The sequence below is a fragment of the Aquila chrysaetos genome, chromosome 1 (genome assembly GCF_900496995.4).
Source record: "Aquila chrysaetos chrysaetos chromosome 1, bAquChr1.4, whole genome shotgun sequence".
Taxonomy (NCBI): Eukaryota; Metazoa; Chordata; class Aves; order Accipitriformes; family Accipitridae; genus Aquila; species Aquila chrysaetos.
The window spans coordinates 39071330-39093924 of record NC_044004.1 but is presented as its reverse complement, the minus strand read 5'-3'; the positions used below and the strand labels follow the sequence as shown (position 1 = coordinate 39093924).

The window sequence follows — 22595 nt, the reverse complement described above, 5'->3', positions numbered from 1 at the left end:
ATGTTTTCTGAGGAAAAGCAACAGAATTTATCCATAAAGGAATAAGCAACTGTCAAGTTGGCTATGTAAAATATGACTTTCCTATAGTCTACCAACACATAAAAATAAATGCTGGTGGGGTTTTTTTGTTGGGTTTTTGTTGCTGGGGGTTTTTTTAAATAGTGTGGTTAAAAACCTTACCAGTCAGAACTTACATTTGATTTGTAAAAGATCTCTGATAGATAATGATTTGGTATCAACCATATATGAGAAAACAGAATGAATGATGAATTCTAAAGTGTTTTGGGTGCTGACAATGGATCCTTCTTTATGGTTTTCAGAGACATAACTCATTTTTGTTTGAAGTATTTGATTACAGCTCCTGTATTTTGGCAGGGTTTTTTTCATAATGGTACATTTTATATGGGAAATTAATAACATGAGTTGTCATGGATAAACAAGTGCCATCACATAAGCTAAATGAACCAAGCTGCTAAAATGGCTGGTAAATGAAAGTAAACGATGAATGAAAGGAAGAATCTTTGCAGGAGTTAAAAACAAATGATGTGAAAGCCTTTGGAAAGCAATATAGCTCATATTTAGCAACCTGAAAAAACATTTGATCAAAAAGACCAGCACTAAGATATAGGGTTTGTTATTAGGTGTTCTAAACTAATTTCACAATCAGATAGAAAATTCAACATTCTGCTTATCTGTTCCTGGAGTATCTTCTTTCATCATGAAAAAATGTTTTTAGTCATTTGGCACACCATTATCTCAAGCACCTAGTAAATGTAGAACAGAATGCACCTCAGACATGCATCCTGCACATGCGCTTGCACCACAATTCCACTGAAGTAAATAGGGCTAGTTGCATGATTTAGACCACATGTCCCAATAAAGGAACAAAGAGTTTGAAGCAAAAGACCATGATTCTTGAGTACCTACTAGTATACATTACAGAAGTTTTGGAAGTATTTATGTAAATACTTATTTATGAGGAAGATAAGACATTTTTGGTGCCACAGGTTACCAGATAACTCAGACAAAGTCATCATTCTGCTATTCTGCAGGCCATAAGCAGAAACATAGTAAAGTGAATTATATAGAACATGTCTGTGTACATAATCAAGATAGAACAATATTTAATTTATTTATTTTAGAGCACAATAAGTTGTGCTCTGTTTTATTTTAGGAGAAAACATAGGCTAGCAGGAGCAAAAAAAACAAAAACACAGAGGCATAGAGGAAAAAATCAGAGTTAGTGGAGCTTGACTCACAATGCTAGCAATGAAATTTGATTATTAAAGAAAACATACGCATGTGAGATAAAAAATTCATTTAATGTGAAAACCAGCTTAAGTCTTTCAAGCTACCTACAGAAATATTAATCATAAATGGCTCAAAATGATTTTCAAAAAGCCTATAATTTTTCATTAACTCTACAGCCATCATTTTTTCCCCAAGGTCAGTCGTTCTCATGTTAATAATTTATTGACAACTTCTAACCATGGAAACCAGAATTAGTGCTACTTAGTTATTTTTTCATGAAGGCAAAATAATAATAATAATAATAATGGCCATTTGCTTTCAGTATAAACCAAGACTCAAAGATGAGTTTCTGAAAAAGGAAATGAATGTGCAATAAGCAACATGATGCCTATAAACTATTTATGAAAAGAAATTTAACCCACAAATTAAGAGCTAATGGGTCAAATATTGCTACGCTTAGTCAGGTGAGTAATGTCATCCATTTCAGTACAACTCATACAAGTAAAGCTATACAATTTGACTAAAATGAAACCTTAAGCAACATCCGTAACAGCACTAATGTGTGATAGATGCTCACCACAGCAGCAATTAAATACTCTGCAGATCATCTAGTACTCTAAATATCTGCTTTATGACTAGAAAACAAATGTGTTCATTTTTGTAGTCCATCTACTTTTTTTCCCCCCCAGTTGCTGATTCAATTGTAAAGGCTTCACTGGTGTGGCTAATTTCAGTGTAAGTAGTTTTCCCGCTCTCTTCACCTCTGTAATTACTTGCCAGGATAGAAAGCTTTTTCTGTGGATCTAACATCAGTCCCAAATGGTTGCATGTGTGCCATCTTGTCCATGTTTGATGTGAGGTGTTAATTAGAGAGAGTTACCTGTAGCACACTCCCAGATATAAATCCAATCATATTTTTGCTTCAAAACAGCCAGGTGTTTTATCTTTTGCTACTTTTAAATTAACCTCCCAGAGATTTTGGTGCCATTTAATTATTTACTGTCATTATAATTTCATTGTATTTTTTGATAAAAAACAGGATCAAGCCTCTGACCAATAAACCTGTAGTCAAGCTTCTTGCTCTATCTGCTTCTGCTTCAAAATATAGGATAAAAATTAGTTTGGGGAGTTTTAACTTGTATTGTTGCCAGTGTCACTCTTCTTACTGCTGAGTTGGATCCATCTTCCTGTAGAGCTACTCATCTAATGGTTCTATTATACTTAATTTCATTTTTGTTTATGTACAGTTCAGGAGTGTTTTGAGCAGTGTCACACTGTATTAATTTCAGTGAAATTAGTTGTTGAAGATTTTGAAAGCCTAACTTAAATTCTGAAACAATGTTTTTAAAATAACTGCTAATTTCAAGCTTGCTGATTTGAGAATGATCAGGTCCATGTACAATATTAATTTAAAGATTGCCATCAAACTGTTCAGATGATATTATCCAGTGACTTTTAAACCATAAGAACTGTTCTCCCTAGTCAGTGTCAGCTGCATTGTTCATTAGTGAAAGTTCTCAAAACCTAACTGGCTACAATAATAATCTGATATAACAATTACTATCCTTGATACATGCCAAGTTTAAAGCACTTGCTCCTGTAAAAAAAGTGTGAAAGCAAACTGGGACTTCAGGCAGTGTGCACTAAATTTCATAAACGAAATGTAGGCTTTTAGCAGGATAGGCTGAATTGGTTCTCTAGGGCTTAGACTGGTGCATCTACATGGTCATTCATCCCCTGGATAAACTGAGTATGTCTTTTACTACCAAATGTCATCTAGCTCAAATAATTATGTCTTCCTATAAAGAGGCAAGAATTACATTCTATACATAGAAACAATACCAATCAAAAAAAAAAAAACAAAAAAACCAAAACCCAAACCAACTGAAAAAAACCCCCCACAACCACAACAAAAAAGAAACCCAGAAACAAAATATCAAAACCTAGTACTTTCTAATATTTAGAGAGTCAGCACTCCAGGACATATTTAACTGGTAAGTGACCTTAGTGTTCACAGTGTGTCTTAAATAGCTCAAATACTATAGCATCTAGTGCACTTACTCTTGTTTATTTTCCTCATGACTTTTATCAAAACTATTCATTACTGTAATACAGACTAGAAATCTATATATAATAGCAAGTCAGCCTCTCACATTAATTCAGTGTAAAGATTTCAAGTGGTCTTGCCTGTGAAGTCTTTAGGACAAATACAATGCCTTTATTTTTTCCTTACTTTTGGATACTCTTTCATAGGTGGAAGCTATAATCTACAGAAAACCTCCATTTGTGCATAAAGCAAAACTTAAAAGATGAAGCCCCCTGTAACAAGCACGGATAGTTCTCTTTTTAAGAAAAGCTGTGACCTCTGAGAGATAAACATTAGTTCTATGAAGCAGGTTTTTTCTGACACCTCAGCCTACGTGTTTTCAATTCCCTCTTAAGACTGCATGTTTTTCAGTGCCAAGGTGTATGTTGCAAAACCAACTAAAAGTATGAGGTTTGTTCAGTTTCACGAAAATACATTGTCCTCTCATAAAGATCGAACATTTTTTAAAATTGCATGCATTACAACTATGCTGCCATTTTTTTCATTTTAACAGATACATTTTAGCCAATATCTAACACACACACATACCTACACATTCTGTGAACCTTGACGTCTGTATTTCCCTAATTAAAATTGAAGTCAAATAGACATGAAATATTTTACAATTAATTTTCTTTTACTGCAATGAAAGCCTATGACTTCTTGTGAATTCAAAATATTGCCATCATTCTGCATTTGGTTTATCCGTCCATGACTGTTTTTGTTAAGATGGCTGTGAATATCAAGTTGACAGGTGCATTCATCCCAAAGTGCTGATGGAGACCTCTCAGACACAGAGGGTATTTGAGAGGCAGCTTGTCCCTGGCTCACGTGCAATAAGAAGTCTGGAAACACAGGACGTGGCAGGGAGAGGAGTCAGAATTCCTTTTGCTGCACTTCTGCCTTAGGCTTGTTCATCAGTGGTACACCAGGCTTGCACTGAGTTAAGCCTTTGAGGCCTGAAGACACAATTACCCAAGTTAGACATCACACAAGTATGTGATGCCCAAATGTTTCTTTTTAATGGGCTTTAACAAATTGTTCAGAAATAACTTCATCAAGTAAGAGGTTATGGAAACTGCTTTGAGCTGAATTTCCCATCTCCCTATCTCAGGGCTCCAATACGTTTGTTTAATAATGCAGTAAGAGCCTTCATGATCAAAGAATATCTAACTGCAACAAACCAAAAGGACGTCAGTCTGATAATACTGAAAGAGTCATTTACAATTCGGTATTCTAGGGGAACTTAAAGTCTGAACCAAAATTTTTGAGAAAACAGGGAATTCATGTGCCATCAGGTTTCTTAACCCCCTTTGGATTTTGTAAAACTAACAATAGCTTTTAAAAATTTATACTAATTTAAAGGTTTATTCATTTATTTATTTTAAATCAGACTTTCAAGGTGGTGTTGTATTTGAACTTTCAGAGGAACAAGCATTTAATAAGACTGCAGTAAGTTGTTTAGTGGGCATAACTGATTTCCCAAGGTCAGAACATGTAATAGCCACAGGCAGTATTCCGTGATGTCAATAAATGGTTCTTTTAAAATAATGAATACTTATCACAAAGGATTGAAATTATGAAGATAAAAACTTCCTGCATTAACTAGAATGATCAATGTCCTTACATGTCAATTACTGCATTTTGTGTAATTCAGCACAATTCAACACAAAAGCATTTCCCTACCCCATGTCCCATAAACAAAAAAATGAGGAATAAACAACAGGTAGTTATAGACATTGGGAAGCCTTGGGCAAAGTACAAACAGATTCTAGTGGGACTTGAACCACAGGAAAAAATTTGGAGGGAAAAAGAAAACTGTAATATTCAGAATATGAAAAATCTACTGCTATCAAGTTTCTGTAACAGAGCAATAATTCTGCATAATCCTCTATAGATCCATATGAACATTATATATTTATCTCATACCTATATATCTGCAAGGAGCAAATAATTTTTTTTTAGTTGCTGAGCTGCAGCTCTCCATGATCTATAATTGGATTAATAAATATATTCATTCATGAATGATTAGTCACAAGCTGAAGGCACAGAGCTGAAACCCAGCTCCACAGCCACCCATAAAAACATTCTTATATTACTACTTACAAACAAAGGATTCAAAATGTGTCAGGTGGTTGTACATATCTATTTTATACGTACATATCTCATCTTATATTAATTTTATTTTTCCCCTTGTACAAGATCCCACCACCTGAAGAAAAAAATAGATTAATATAAATATGATTCATAGGATAATACTCTGATTTTCACCCTAAATTTTAGACACTAGTTATTTCTGTTTCATGGAAAAAAAGCCAGCCTTTATTTCCTCTTCTCCTTCATATACTCTCCATTTTTGTGAAAAATTTCAAAAGTTTTTTGTTTGGTTGGTTTTTTTTTGTCATAACAGAATTTTATTATTTGAGCTGGGCAGAATCTGAGAAGAGTAAACACAGAAAGGTTATTGTCACTCTTTTTGGAAACATTCATAAATCTAATGCTGGCCTCTTAAATGAATAATGAAAACTGCTCCAGAATGCAAGGATTATAGCTTAAGGTTCATCTTTTCATTAAGAAAATGATTTTAAAATACTCTGGTGAAATATGCTGCTTTTCTTTGTATACGGTTTCATTATAGAAACAATATCAGCATAGGATTTTTATTTTATTAGTTTCACAAGGCCTTTTACTCAAAATGACTTATTAAAATCTACAGTACAAATAAAAAAAAAAAGTGCAATCTGTGACTTAAAGAGATAGAGGGGAAGGTGTCCTAATCTTTTCATTAGATGCTCAGAAAGAAGTTATTGTATGATTATAGCAGTCAGGAAGTGCAGTGTGAGTATTGTTAACAAAATTAATCTTTAAAGTATTTATGAACAAGTGAACTTAGGTGTCTGACAAATGAACACACAGCCCTAAATTAGAGTTGGAATTTTATAGAGAGATCTGATGAGAACATATCTGAATTAACAGCATCACAAAATCTGATGCATGTTTACAGTTGTAGGCTACCAGTATTGAGTTCATGGTTTGTTCTTTTGGGTTTAAGTCAGGACGCATGACGCTGTCACTACTAGGAACTACATCATTGATTAGTGTTTCTCTTTGCACCACAGCCAGTGCAGTTCAGCTCGTGATCTGTGACCAAAGGAAGTTAAGTTAGTCTTCTTGAAGACAAACACGAAAGACAGATACAGGATTTCATTCCTGCTGTTTTCTTAATCTAGATAACAATTTCAGCTAACCAAGGCAACTGGCCCTTTAGAGGCTTGGGCTGAAATGAAATGAAGTGTTTTGACTGAGACACAGTTCATTGGTATGTGATGGAAGTGTGAGACTATATACATCAAGTTGTGCAGACCAGTGACAGTGGCTCTGTTGAGACAAACACTGTACACATTTCAGGATTTTGTTTGGTTGTTGCTGGGCTTCACTTGTTTTAAACTGGCTATAGTCACTGACTGCCTGCCCATTTGCTACCAGTGTGCAATGTACCTCTGGAGCATGATCCAAATAAGTTTCATCCAAGACAAATCCAGTTCATATGTTTCAAGACTATGCCATAATGTGAATCAAAGCACAGAAAGAGAGAAAAATCAGGAAATCTACTTGAAAAGTGCTGTCTGAACACTAAAGGAGATGCATCTTTCCCACATAATGCAAACATCCTTCCTCTTCCTTCACAAAGATATTTCTTTGTTGTATGCTAGTTTTATGTTACATAACTAGAATGAATTAAGTACCAACCCACAGTTCTCATTGCCAACTGCCTAAAAACAATACTAAGTTCATCACAGAAACAAAAGGACAAGACTATTGAAAAAGGAAAGAAACAAATCTGGCATTCTCATTTTTCAAAATCATTTGTGGAGTTATTTTCCAACTTTCTCAGCCCATGAAACATCGCTAAGAGCCTGCCACACGTTCAGATCAGTGAGAACTGGGCACACAGATTCCTTTGCCGAGGGCTGAAATGGAAATCTGTGCAGGCTGTTGTGACAGAATGGATACAAGTGCCAGAGTCACACCAATGTCACAGAGACTCTGGTTTATTTTCAGATTAAAACAAAAACTTTGGCTGGAAGTTTGGTGCTCACTGAAAACAAACAAGCATATGTAATCACTGACTGACACATGCTAAGTCCGGCTGAAGAACTATGGCATAGAACTGTCTTTTAACCACAGAGAAAAAAAAGTCTCAAGACAATGCTCCAATGTTTTGAAGTGATATAAATACTTACAGCTTTTCTGTTTCTGGAAAGTAGCATGTTCTCATTGCATAAACTCGTACTGTTCTAGTGCTGCCTTTCACACTGTCTAAAGCTGATCTCTCTCTCTGTTTTACTTTTCACCCTCCAGCACATGCTACCACCCTTACCCAAATCTCCCTCTGTTCCCATGTACTCCAAAACCTAGCTGTCTTCTCTTCTGTTCTCTCTCTATTTTCTCTTAGGCACCTGCTTTTTACACTTATCCACTGACCTCAAGGGTGTGAAACAGTTGGTTCACTCCCCAGTCTTTATTAGGAATTTTTCCCCTCCTCTCATAAGAGAGATTTGCCATCAGGTCTGGTAATTAACATTAGGAAAAGCAAGTATTGTTAAGAACTGCAACATCCTCATTATGCCTTCCCACACCCCTCAACAAAGCTCAAAATGTTCAGGAAATATAGCAATTGTACTGTACTCTAACAACCACTCCCAGAATCAAAAAACATGCTTACATTTAAGCTGGGTTACTAGCATGTCATTTTCTATTGCTGTGCATCTCAGGGGAAAACACTGGCAAGTATCTGAATACCTCCTCTGAAATCTGAAGTTGCATGCTTTCAAAGAAAGATTTGTAGAAATAAATAAATGCATACATATTCTAAACATCATAAAGGTTTCCCTTTACCTCTTTCTCAGAAACAGAATAATCATTCAGTACTATATCTTGTAAATAAAATTCTTTATCCCATCTGATAAAGACTACAGAATTAAATACTTCCAGAAGTTTTAATTTATGCCTGCTAATTTATAAGCTACATAAAATGTTTTTATAATGCAAGCAGTTAGATAACTTACACTATAGACAGAGCATAACCCACAGCCCCTGAGTTGAGCTCTCTGACCCCAGGGCTACTTTGGTGCAGCACAGCTGGGTGACCTTGGCTCAGTCTTACTGAGAAGGTTGTTGTTAAGCTTTGAGAGTACATGAATGGGAGCCGCATGAAATAAGTAATAACACAGGCAGAAGAGAAATTGTTGCAATGACAATAGTTGGCAGCTCAGGGAATCACAAGGGAAAAACACAGACGTGGAAATACAACACCTTAAGGAAAAAGCAGGCAATGTGAACAGGACAAATCAGCAAGATCAAAGGTCAGGCTTTTCCAGGACTATGGGAGGTGACACTCCACACCTGACTGACCACTTACTGGCCAGCAGAGATTGTTCAGGAGTCTCAGAACTGATAAGTACACTAATGTTTAACCTGGTACTGTACCTATCCACTATATGTATTAGCCACACACACAACTGCTGTGTGTTTTTAAGCTGAATATACCCTCCTTGCACAGGTCCTCTTTGCATGCAGTGGACAAAAGTGCATGCCTAGAGAAAAGTGTCTCAGTAGGAAGGGCTACAGAACTGGTAGGATTACAGGCCAGGTTCTTTGGGCTGAAAGCTGGACACTTCTGAAGTAGAACAATGCAACTTTAAGGAAATTCATGTTTTGGCAGCCTTCCTGCACATGTGCAGTATTATACAGTGATTTTCCTCAGTGAAATTACCAATCCCTATTGTCTTAAATCCAGACTAATTGGAGAAAGGATCTACAGAAAAAAACAAACAAACATGTAAATACAAGCTAAGTAGATTAAAACATGTCTGCTAGATGCTATGACGAGTTTTGCTGGAAAGGAAATCTAGCATAATCATCCTGTGTTGACTAAATTCTTGAATTTCAAACATACTTTATTGCATTTGTGAAAGTGACTCTGGATGCTGACAAGTCATTAGGCTTCCACTTTCTCCTCCCTTGGATTAGATATGGAAAATTGCTGAACACTGATCCTCCTCTAACTTAGGTATCACTTATTCAAATTATGCTAAAAAATTATTGAGTTTGATTTATCACTGTTCTCTTCAATCTTAGTAGAGATTATCTTGCAATATTGTATTCTGGTTTTTGTACCAAGCTCTTTGCTGAGACATAACCTTGTTTTGAAAGGTAGTGATGGTTTCACCTCATTCAGCAAGGGAAAGTTCTACTATTTTTTAAATGTCTAATCACTTCTGAAACATTAGTATGCATAGTTAATTTAAAGAAACAAAACAAAACTAAGCCTTTTTCTTCTTGTCTCCCAAAAGAATTGTGTTCCCCAGATTGCTGAAATAAAATATGCCTAGGCTAATTGATTCACCAAACCCTAACAAATCTTAACACTCAGATAACTGATTAAATGTTTTCACTGGTTATCTCCAGGTGAGAAAGAAATATCTCCATGAATCTAACAATTCCAGTTCTAACTTCTTAATCCTAAAAGTGCTCTTTATGCAGGAATCCTGGGTAGATATCTGGGAAAAAAATCATTTAAGGCGTATCTTTTCAGTGCATTTACAAGCTGTTTGAATGCAGATTTTGCAATATCTGACACCGAGGTAAAAGTAATGTTCTTAGTAACAAAAAACAGTTGGATACCTTTTGTATTCTCTAAACTTTTTGAGAGGAAGTGAAATTTGGGAAATAAAAAAAATAGAAGAGGGTTTTTTTATTTTTCTGAGTCTCAACCTGGAAAAGAAGGGTGTTCCATTACTATGGAAGCATAATTCTGTCAAGCAGAATACACAGAGCCCCAATATTTCACAGTTTCCACATAATGTTTTACTAACTAGTGAAATAAAAATATACAGAAAAGTTTATTGTTTCTGTGCTAAACAAAACAAGGCTTTAAGAAAACTACTTTCTGGCTTTACTAAATGAGAAGTCATTTACTTCAGAGTTGTACAGGAAGAGGAAGACTTATTGACTTCAGACAAATTCTGGACACTCCTATATATTTTTCATGCTTCCATTAGGAGATTTGTTAGTGTAAAAGACATATTCAGTCCGGAAGCATGTTGGTAGTGCTTCTTACTGAAGAAAGCTTCATTACTATTAACAGTTGCATAATGAAAGCTCCCAATATTAGTGCAAAACAATTAGGAGGCACTTAAGATTAACACTTACCTGGTCTGTATCTCCTCTTTTTGAATTTGGCTTTCTACCAGAACTAATGTGTTTGACAAACACGGACTAATTATTTAAATGGGGAAGTCCCCTACATAATGTGCCCTTTGGAAGCCAGTTTAATTAATGCCAATTAAAACTCCTGACTGAAAGCTATAATAATCTGCTTATTTTATTCCACCTTTCTCACTAAAGTTTATGGCAGAAAATAAGCTAACATGAAGCAGCTACCTAATGCCTCTTTGCAAGTGTAGAACTCCAGAAAGGTCACAAGACCATTTCAGTATGTCTGTATCTGTATGTTTGTGTGGGTGTGCACATGTGTATGCACACATGCATATGCACACATGTGCATTACTGTGTATGTATGTATGTATATTTACATATATATGCACAAATATAAAGCATTTTGTCAGACTGAGAGTTCCTGCAAACTAGAAGACTTGAAAGTACAGAGTTCTTAAATAAAAGAGGTCTGCATCATGCATACCTTCCTTCTTTTTTTCCCTTGTTTTATTAATAAAGTAGTTTATCTATAAAGTAAGGACATTTGTCAGGAGAAATAGCTGTATATCTTCTTTTAATTGTTGTTCTTTTAAAGTGTTAAAAGGTTTCTATAGCAGAACGAGTGGTAACATTGTTAGTTATAACCTTATTTCCTCTGACTCAACTGATACCTATACAAGGTGAAGTGAGTCGAACAAGAGCGTTTATACACAAAAATAAGGATTTGAATCTGTGCTTCTTCACATTCCAGATGGGACCTAACTCTGAAATTATTGGCTGTTCTGAACATGGGACTTTTGGTAAAAGAAAGCAGAGATATGGATTACAGAGTTCTTTAAAGATAGGAAAGTTTTCATTCTAATGTAGAGTTAAAACTAATATTTTAATGTTTACCAGGAAAAAGAAAAATCTGGATAACCTTATTTTTGAATGATATGCAGTAAACATCTATAGACTGTATATTGAAACCTCACTGCTCTCAGCTATATATATAAACACTTTCTGATAACTCATTATCCTTATTCTTATTTATACAAATGTCACTTCAATTATTTTGGTTATTTAAAGCATACATGAAAATGCTTATAAATTAAGCTTGATCTATATTTAAAATATCTTTTCCTTATCAGAGTTGTATAACTGTCCTTACTGGTGATGAGAAGTCAAGCCCTATAAGAATGCACAGAATGAGATCTTGTTTAGCACAGACACATAGACTACAGACATCACTAATTACACACATACTAAATATCTAATCTCGATAGCTCTTAATATTAAGTCACTTTATCTTTTTTAAATAGGTTATTTGGAGGTGGGGAGAGTGGGAGCCTATAGTCATAAGAAAAAAAAAGTATGTATATTGCCCCTCCAAACAGTTTTAGAGACAATTCAAACCAGTATCAAACCTCAGCCAGCAAAAGTATTAGAAAATTTGTCCATGAGCTTAAATAATATTTGACCATGGATTTAAATAGTTGCATTTCTGCTTGATGTGGTAGCTATGCAGTGAGTGTATCCACTGAACAGTGGGTGCCTTTAGTTCAGATCTATCTTTTTCCTTGTCTTGAAAGTCAAGGAGTGACTCAGTCATCCTGCCTAGACAATTATCCAAGGCATCTAAATTAGGAAGAAAAGACACCCCCCCCCCCCCTTTTTATTGGAAATAGATAAATACCTCTAACAGTTAATAGAGATCTTAAATGGGCCTCATTGTTTATATATATTCTAGCCTCTTTCCATTAATTATACAAGAAGTAGGCTCTTAATTTAGGTCAGCTACATCAAAGTCCTAAAATTGAATGTAATGAATCAGGACCTAAGAGTCCCTTCACTACAGTGGAAAGAATGATAAGCACTTTCATTAAAAAAAAAAAAAAAAAAAATCCATGCTGTAAAACACTAATAAACAAATGTGGTCTTTCTCAGTCTTGGTTTGCTCAGTGCCTTACATACGTAGACATAACAATGTCTACATGTATACATAACAATGTCTATATTTTGTATCAAGTTATTAAACTCAAAGGGAAAATGCATAGGCAAAAATGTATTTATTTCTTGTCCTAATTGGGGCATTCCATTGTTTATATTTCTGTTTGAATGGTACTTTCTCTCAAATAACTGAAGTTTGAGAAGTAAGAATATGAAAGTAAAGTTTTCTTCCCCACTCAGCACAAACATTAATGACCTTTCAACTACTAGAGAGTAGGCAAATTTTTCTGTAACAATAGTATCATCTAGTACATTTTCTTGTACAACCAAAAGAGGAAGTAATAGTGTTTCATAATAAGAAAAAATGTAATAAAAGCAGATGCATGGATGCAAACTTAGGTAAACTAACATTATAAACTTACATTGCTAGTCCTGCTACTACCTCTATTCAGTAGGGCATGATAAATTTTATAAATGTGTCCTTTTTTGTTCATCCTGTTCATTCTGCTAGTGTGGTCACTTTCTCTTCCATTTTAATTCTTCTTGCATGTCATTCTTTAACATATTGTCTTTCAAGCCTCCCCTTCACTCATGCTCCCACTACTTCTCTGCTCCTTGCAACCCTGTTCTTCATCCACTGTAGGGCTTAACCAGAACTCAGAGCAGTGCTGAAAGGCAGGCCTCAAAATGCTAATGGTGGCCAAGAGGTCATTGACTTCTCCTTTGTCTTCAAATTTCACGGCTTGCTTAAATTTTATTTAACATATATCTAAACAAGTAACGAAAATTAAATCACCATTTAATACCTTTAAAATGTTCCTGAAGTGCAACATTTTAAAATGGAATAATTTACAAGTAGAATCATAAATATATGTTAGAATCATAAATATATGATGATGTAGAGAAATACTTTACCAATAATTTTAAATACAATGATCAGCTGATATTTTCCATCTTATGCTTTCTATCCAACACAGGAACAACACAAGGTTTGTCCTAATGCAACAGATGCTTTTTTTTGTTTTTATTTTTTAACTCAAAAAGTACTTTTTAGAAGATTTGGTGGGACATTTAAAGAATAAAAAGATTTCAGAATACAGCTACATAATTAAAATGCTAATTAAGTTATTTAATTAAAACTATTAAATGACTTAAGAAAAGCATGACATAAAACTATGTAGTTTAATTAAGCTCAGTTTTTTCTAGATTGTCTGACACAAAAGGAAAATACAAAATACAAGAAATAATACAACCTAGGTGATGGATTTCTTTTTATATGCACGCTCCTGCAACACAACTATTACTGTTCTTGACTCTTCATGCCCTATATACTCTTATAACAGCATTAGTCATAGGCTTAGCTGCTCTCCTATTTTTTCCTTGACCTTCAAGCTGTACAAGCACTGTTGTAATTTCTTTATTATTATCTGCTCCTATCTTTATCCCCTTGGCCAAGCCCTGGTCAGCTTCCTCATTGTTATCATTATTCTGTTTTCTTTCCTGGCTTTGGACACATCATTATAAATGGGATAATTCTGTTTACACTAAGTATGTAAGGAATTAAAAAATGGTGACAAAACCCTGTAGGTTCAACTATAGGTAGTTCATTTCCTCATTTCCCTTCCTGTCCCTCAAAACATATGGATAAGAAACAAAAGAAGTTAACATCAGCCTGCAACAAGGATTGAATTTCAATCATCTTCTAGAAAAAGCCAAGACTGTAGTAAAAGAATTAAACTGGGACTCAAACAAACAGAATTCCATTCTGAACACTTCCACATCTTTCTTGTGCAGTACTGAACAGCTACCATGTCCTGCACTCATATTTCTCTGTAAAAGGGATATGACTTTTGTGTCTGGATCTTGTGACTCATTTCTGTAAATTAGTTCATCAGGTAGAAAGTGATAGCACCACATATAGTGGAAAAGGCTTTATGAATGCCTGAACCAAAGATTGTGAAAAATTCAAGAGTGGGCAATGGAGCATGATAGGCAAACTTGTCTGGCAAGGACACTAGAAAGTGAATGTTATGTTTAATTTGAAGGCAATAGAAACAGCATAAGGTAGGATGGATTTTCTGGCCTGTTTTCCAAGCATGAGGTGGGAAAAGGCCAGGTTATACCTAGCTGAAGGAAGGGAAGAACATCATGAAGACTGAGATTACCTGGTATATTTCGCAGTGCATTACCTTGATTATTTTGAGAACAAAGATTTTTTTTTTTTTCTGAACTCCATCCTTTCTTTTTGACCTATATCTGGCCAATGAAGGTGATTTATTAATGACAGCAGTAGAGTGTCTCAGACAGTAAATAATTTAAAAAAAATTTTTTTAGAAAAGTAGTAGAAAAGCTTGACCCTAGATTGTAGCAATCAGGTATGCAAAGCCTGGAATAATGAAGCAGCAGTCCTCTATTAACATCTGAGCTTTTACCATCATACAGATATTAATAATAACGAGAAGTTATTTGACTTATTTCCTATGTAGGAAACCATTTTTATATTATAGGTGATGACCTCTGCAATGGACAATACATTCTATGAAATTTCAGACATTACAGGCTATGAAAGTTCTTTGTTCGTATCTTTAAAAGGGTATGGTAAATGAAGGCCAGAGAGATTTAGAAATCTAACTCACTGAAAATTACAGATTCTTTTAATTAATTTTTTTGTTTTCTAATTCCTCATCATCGTTATCTTTGCTTTGCATAGCAGCATTTTTGATGTCTCCATGTAAGTGTGTTTTCTTTGTTTGTTTTAAAGAAGGCAGACTTGTATCCAGCCATATACTCTGTTTCCTATGAAGTAAACTCCCAGGAACAGTGACCTAGGTGGATCTCATCAGCAACACGTGATATCTTGTTGAGAAAGCGCCTAAAACTACCACCATGTTCACTGACTTTGCCGCCTCTCTGCTTGATAGAATTCACTGTGGTGCTGCTGAAATAGTTTTATTTATGTTTTATGCACAGCACCAAGCAATGCTCTCTTGCTACAGCAGTGACTAGCCGTTTATCAAATGTCAAGTTTGGTCTATGTCAATATTCCCTGAGTCTGCTGTTCCTACAATTGTCAATAGGGTAAGTTTTGACAACCTCATTTTCCAAAAGTGCCGTAACACAGTAGCATTTTTGAGTATGCTACAGCTGAGTTTTTTATGGAACAATATATATATATTGACTCCGACTGTTTTGCCTACAAAAAAATAAAGTTTCTCAAATACTGTTGTGTTTTTGAATGTAAAATAGCTATCTAGATGATCCATGGTAACTATCAGTCAAGAAATTATGTTTCTATTCTCAATGTTTTGGAAACCTCTTGGACATCTGGTTCAGCAAGCTGCAACAGTATAGAGTCCTGCTGGCTATCATTTGTCACTTCTACTGTTTCTGTTAAGTTTAAAATTGGCTTTTACTACTTTTCTACATGTTCCTTCTGATGGTGGGGCTGTTGTGAATAAATGAAGTCACCAGAAAACTTTATCACATCTGTGTTTTCCATGGTATTTATAGTTTCACTTTATGTATCAAATGGCTAGTTTTATACATACACTAAGGTACTTTTTTTTTTATTATTTAGACTAATTAAAAGCAAAGTTTGCTGAAATTTAATGAGCAGTCCCTTTTGTGACCTATTGTTGTCTACTAGAATTTAAGTTAGAATTAGCTGGAATTCATTTTGCCTTTATTTTACATGTCATTATTTAGGTTCCCACCTTCTACAACAACACTAACCTCTGGAGCACTGTGCTTGCCTTTGTTCCCTTTCAATTATTCAGGCAATAGCTGATTAACCAAGCCTCTGAAAGTACATCTTTCTTAACACTATGTCTACTTTGAGCTTAAGTTACATATCTATACTAAAAACTCTACTAGCTAAATAGATACAACAAATATATTTCTTACAGGAATTTAGTTACCAGTTATAGCTCCTAAGCTCTTTCTTCAAGGTGACTTATATCTGTTCCTGTCAGTTTAAATTAAATTAGAATAGTGCTACTTCAGCCCTTAACTATCCTGAACAGGATAACTTCTGCAATGGTTTAAATAAACAGTTTACTTTCAAGTCTTCCTGGAAATGGGTGTAAATATTCCCATAGTCTTTAAGACAACTCAACAGATAAAGCTTTCAGGAGTTCAGGGCTCTCTAACAGCAATTGTAAGGAAGATTAAAAATCTCTGCTTTACATATTCCATAAATATACTTCTTCCTTTTTTATATATTATACCTCTTTCCTAATACTGCTTCCAATGGTTTCCAGCTCAGATTTTGAGTTTGATGCTGTTTGTCTATTAACTCCTGATGGATCTTGCTTGAACCCAGGTAAACATTTGGCAACCTCACCACACTTTGGAAAGATCTGTATGGGTATCATCTACTTAGTGATAAACCACTTCCTTTTGCTAGTTTTGTGTATTATTATGCTGGCACCTAGTTCTTGTGAATGGTTGTTCTGTAGGCTCTCTCTCCATGACAGTCCGGTTTTGTAAACAGCCATGATGATACCCAGTAAGTCACATCTGTTCCACGTTGCAGAGTCTTAGCTTACTCTATCAGCCCTTGTATGAAAACTGTTCCATTATTTTGGAACCTCCCTTGGATCACCAGTCTTTTCCAGCTCTGTCACCTCTTCCCCGAGATAAAGGGAAAGAATAGTACACAGTCCTTAAAGTTTGAGCAAGCCAGGGAATTTACAAGGAGGTGGCATAAACATACAGTTTGAATACGATTCAATAGTATTAGGTATGTTGAGCCAGTATATTCTAAAAGCCTATTCTAAAGCCTATTAGAAAAGTTATGACTGAAATGGTGACATTGCTCATCTTCCTGTTAGTTTATCCCTGTTAATTTATAATAAAGGTACAAGGCAAACTTTACATTTCAGTATGTTATTTGTACCTGCTTCTTCAATTTTCTTCATATGTCAGGAAGCTCAGAGTAGCATTTGTTTTTGTTGAACTTCATAAGCCCATTCCTCCAGTTCACCAAGGTTCTTGTAGATTGACTCCAGCCAGCAGCTGCACCCACATAGCCATTCATTCTCTCCCCCACCCTCAGTGGGATGGGGTAGAGAATAGAAGGACCAAAAGCAAGAAAACTGATGGGTGAAGAGAAAGACAGTTTAATAAGTGAAGCAAAGAGAAAAAAAAACAAAACAAACAAAAGAATGCCAACAAGACAAACAACAGTAAAAACACGTGGTGCAAAAGCAATCACTCAGCACCTCCCACAAGCAGACTAATGGCCACCCAGTCTCTGAGCAATGGCCACCTTGGAAGAAAAACCCTCCTTCCCCTGCCTTCTTCCTGTACCCCCGTTTTTTATTGATCTATTTAATATCCCTAATAAACATCTAACCACCTGTTAGACATTAAATTGTTGATCAGTCCCTAAGCCCAGTGATGTAGTCAGTCTACACCCTTATAGTCCACCTATCCAAGCCATCTCCCCAGTCTGGCTACTGGAATGCTATTAGCTATCTGGCTAAACTCAAACTAAGCAACATCCATTGCTCTCCCTTTTTTTACAGGGCCAGTCATCCTGGAGACTGAAAAGAAGCTGACAAAGCCTGTAGTTCCCTAGATACTCCTTCTTTCCCCTCTTCAAGATGGGTGTGACATTTATGTCTTTTACTGTCATCAGTGACATTGCAGATCCCCATGATCTTCCAAAGTCAATAGAGAACAGCCTTGAAATGACATCAGCCATCTCTTTCAACAGCACACCAGCCACTCCCATTCCATCTGTGGTCTTGTGTATGTCCAGTTTGCTTAAGTGGTCCCTAAATCAGTCTTTGCCTCCTTCCAACAGGTACTGAAAACAAAGTATATCTCAAGATGTTATTCCTCTGAGTTTTTAAATGTTTCCTTCATCTCCAAATAGTATGGGGATTATTAACTGAGAAAAATATAAAAATATTTTCAACACCACAAATACATAAAAATCTTCCTGCAACAAAACACTTTATCAAGAAAAGCATCAGCCAAGATTATGCTGTATATAGGAACACCTGTCATTTGTTTTTAAATTATATCAAGAACAATCTGTAGATGAAAATAATTTTGTAAAACAAGAGCCCTCTTGAATATCAAATATGCACAAATGTTGATAACACACTACTAAATTCTCAGTTTCAAAATATATTTTACTAGAGTATCTATGTTGTCAAATATCATTCTGTTTACATTTAAGGAAACTTCACATTTTAATCTGCTTTAAAGCAAATAAATATTCTAGCTGTGGACACCATTCTGTGCTCCACATGATTAGTCACTATATTGATTGTTAGAAATGGACACAGCATGTCAGCCTTTGTTTTTTTTCCCTAAGAGCAGTTTATTCAGACTTAGGTTGCAGTAATGCACTATTGATAATTGTTGTCCAATCCAATTTTTCTTCTTTATTTCCTTTTAGCCAATAATTTTCATGATGTTTAAGAGTACAGTATATTTATCTTCACATGCAATCTTATTAACTGAAGTGCTAAAACTAATCACCATTTACTTCTGTAGATCTCATTATAAATCTGTTTTGAACTTTTCAGCACCATTTTAGCCTGCAGCTACATCAGTGATATTTCAGATCACAGCTTCCCCACTTCAAAGTAAACATTTGTAATAGTAGGTAAAAATCCTCTATGAGGGTGCAAAGATTGTTCTTTGGAAGAACATCATTACTTGGCAAATTGTCAACGGACAAAAGAAAAAATCAGAAGATGGAAAGCTAGGACACTGCTGACACTGAATAGGAAGATGAAAAGTAAGAAGGATAACACAAAATTGTCACTTGGCAAAGATGCCATCAAGAAGCTTCAGCATCGTTTAAATCGGCTAGTTGGACTTCGGGAGCACACCTGTTGTGTCCATAAGACTAAGATGCCACAGGAAAAGCATGCACTATTCATGTCCAGTGGACTAGATGTGGATCATTTTTGCCTTCTGTAAAAAGACTGAATCAGAAAAAAACCACACCAAATAACTTCTGAAAACAAAGCACTGTTTTCCAGTCTGCAGCGCAGTATTTGTCCCTGGCATAAAGAAAAAGGGGAGAGCTCAACTTGCTTTCAGTATGCATTCTGCCATCCTATTCTGCCTATATTTACTAAAAATCTCTTATATGAAGACTAGCAAATAGAGGTAAATCTATCGATAGATAGATAAATACATAGGTAGGTAGACAGGAAGAGAATAAGTAGCAAATACTGCAGAGTCAAGCATGTGGTGCTCTTTGTCATTGCATAAACTTCTGATATAGTTTATCAGGAGTCCCAGAACAAAACATCTTCACAAATCTTACTTTTGATGGAAATATGAGCAAAACAGATGAAAGGTGAAATACCTTCCCTTTTTTGGTGGGGGGGCGGGGATGGGTGGTACAACACACAGCTGTTCTGACCTGGGTTTTGTGTAGTATTACTATATTGCCCTTTTTGTGCCAAATCTACAGACAGGCAAGTTCTTGCCTTCTAGTCCTATTGGTGTAGCTCAACTATGATGAACTCTGTGCTTCACATTTCATTTTGTAAAGCAGCCTATAAAAAAGGATATTCACTACTCATGTAAGGTGTATGTGACCAGAATGAATAACATTGGCCTGGAAAATCTAGGCTGACTGATACCACTGTTCACTTGTATGTTTGCAGTTCTGACACCATATATTGAGGCTGTGTAAATTAGTCCATTTGGGACTTGTGCTAATAAAAGAGTGATATTAATTCATGTTAGACTCAAGACACCTGTAATGCCATTGGAATTTCTGGTTATGGAGTTCCTGCTATCATGAAAACCTTTAGTAAACTCTATATGAAACTTGGTTGCTTTCTTTCAGGATGTACCTAATCCACATTTTAGTTCAAGTCAAGATTTTGATCATGCCCACATGCCACATTGGCTGTGATTTTGGAGCACAGAAGCCAAGCTACTTTTGGAATCTATACTCTTTCCGGTGAGTACACGGAAAGGTGCACACTGGGAGCCCTTAATATGCTTCAACTTGTGGAACTAAAATACAACTTAGCCTGCAGAACTAACATACAACTGGTCCAAAGTATAGCTTCCCTTCTCGCCTCCAAAATACAGATATTGTGAACAGGAAGTCCTCATCACCAAATTTCTGTCTCCATAGATCTCATCCTATCGAACTACCCTGTGTGTTAATGTAAACACAACCTCACTTTAACCAAGAACCAAAACCTTTCTGCCCTAATGCTTTAGATTGTCCTTTAGCTGCTTTATCTTCCCACTACCTGACCCTTTCTCTCGAGGTATCTGGGGTTTGCCAGATAATTTTTTTTTCCCAAGAGTTTGGATGCTGATTGATATATGAACTAATTCCAAATATGCTGTTGGCATTCTTAAAAAGAATAGACACTACCTCCCCACTCCTGACAACACCAGAACCAGAAAATGCTTTTTCACATATCAGCAAATAACTTCATTGAAAAAAGACTCATGTTCATGTTTAAAACCAAATAGAATCTTAAAGATCCAAAACATTTTAAACAATATGAATATACTAAAGTTCAGGAAAATATGAGAGCAGCGAAAAGGTAAAACAAAAAACTTCTAGTTGATCAAAAATCTTGTAGTTGATCTCAGCAAACTTTGTACATGATCAATTCCATCATGGCAGATGAAAGATGCTAACTTACTGTTGAATCACCCATTATATTCTGAAATAAAAAGATGAATTATATATTTAAAAAAGCCAAGACAAAGAGAAACACTATACAATTTTAAAATGAAAAAAAAAAAAAAAGTAGGTTTTATAGACTATCTACAGGAGTACCTGTAGAAACCCTAAAGTTATGACAAAAATAAATGCTGCCAACACTATTCTGTAAAACAACAAAACACTGTTTCTTGTATCTTACAGTTGAATTCCAACAATTACAAGGTATCAGCATTGCTTGGATTCTTTAAGTACCTAATTATATAACTGTGCATAAATTACATAACTGCACATAAATTTTGGCCTTAGGAAAGGATAAGCAGGTTTAGAAGAAGGCAGGAACAGTATAAAGGTAGCATCCATGAAGTAAGAGGACAGGATCAGCTGAATTTGAATTCTGACACTCAGCAGGCCCTTGTTCCATCAAAGCATTTGTAAATCGTATTAATAACTTAAGCATGAGCCATACCTCTAAAAATCAATAGAACTGTGCATGATCTTAAAAATAAAGCTTAAAATTTTTACTGTGGATTATCTTAAACCTGAACTTTTCCATGTTGAAGTTATTAATACTAACTTTCTTAAAACTCCCCTGAAATTGGGAGTGTAGTGGGCCCATCAGGTAGTCTTGAACACAGGTTTTACCCTGTAATAACTTCAGCAGGAGGTAATGAGTTCACAGAAGGTCCTATGCAACCCTTGCTGGTCCAGATGACTACCAGAAAACTGCACCTGCGTTCTGCAAGTTCCCATAAGATGTATAAAAATACAGGTGTGGGATCAGGAAACAATCCAACTCTATATACTCTCAGTGCATTTCAGTACTCTTTCTACCCGACGATTATAAAGGTTTGCAGCTATTAGTTCTTGGACAGGAAATGCTCCTGAAAGCAGTACACAAAGAATTTCCTTCAAAACTGAACACTGAATAAGCTTTTAGGACATTTTTTGCTCCTGTTGCATTTCTTTATTTTCCTTCCTCAATTTCTTCCCATATTGTCTAGACAGTCCAGCATTTAAGCCTTTGCACTTTGTAACAGAATCAAGAGAATGATGTTCCTTAACCTGAATGTTAGTCCTTCTATTTTTTCTTATTGTACTTCAGTAGAGAACTATTTTACACCCTGTAAGTCTGAAGTAATTTGGTATTTTACATGTCAAAATCCAATAAGGGTACTTCTTGATTTTTAATTGTTAACTTCCTTTTTCTTACATCTCTGTGGTGGTTTTTGTAGAATCCTATTTTATGTTGAAAGTTATTGTAATTAAAAACAGATATTGTAATATTCTTTTATGCCTTTATCTTACTGTTCCTACATGCCTAAATTTTTGTAAATACTTACAAATTTATGTTAAGACAAATAGGAAAGGCTGTAATTATTTACAGTTACAGTTAAAACTGTGGGAACTAAATAATGAAATATAACAGTCTTGTACAGA

The 22595-nt window shown here is 35.3% G+C and overlaps 1 long non-coding RNA gene across 1 annotated transcript; it reads left to right on the top strand.

Annotated features, from left to right (window-relative positions):
• The first annotated feature begins 534 nt into the window (after positions 1-534).
• Positions 535-17779, top strand: LOC121233539. Its single transcript, XR_005933192.1, has 3 exons — positions 535-545; positions 10402-10408; positions 17696-17779. It is a non-coding gene; the product is annotated as an uncharacterized LOC121233539 (long non-coding RNA).
• Positions 17780-22595: the final 4816 nt, after the last annotated feature.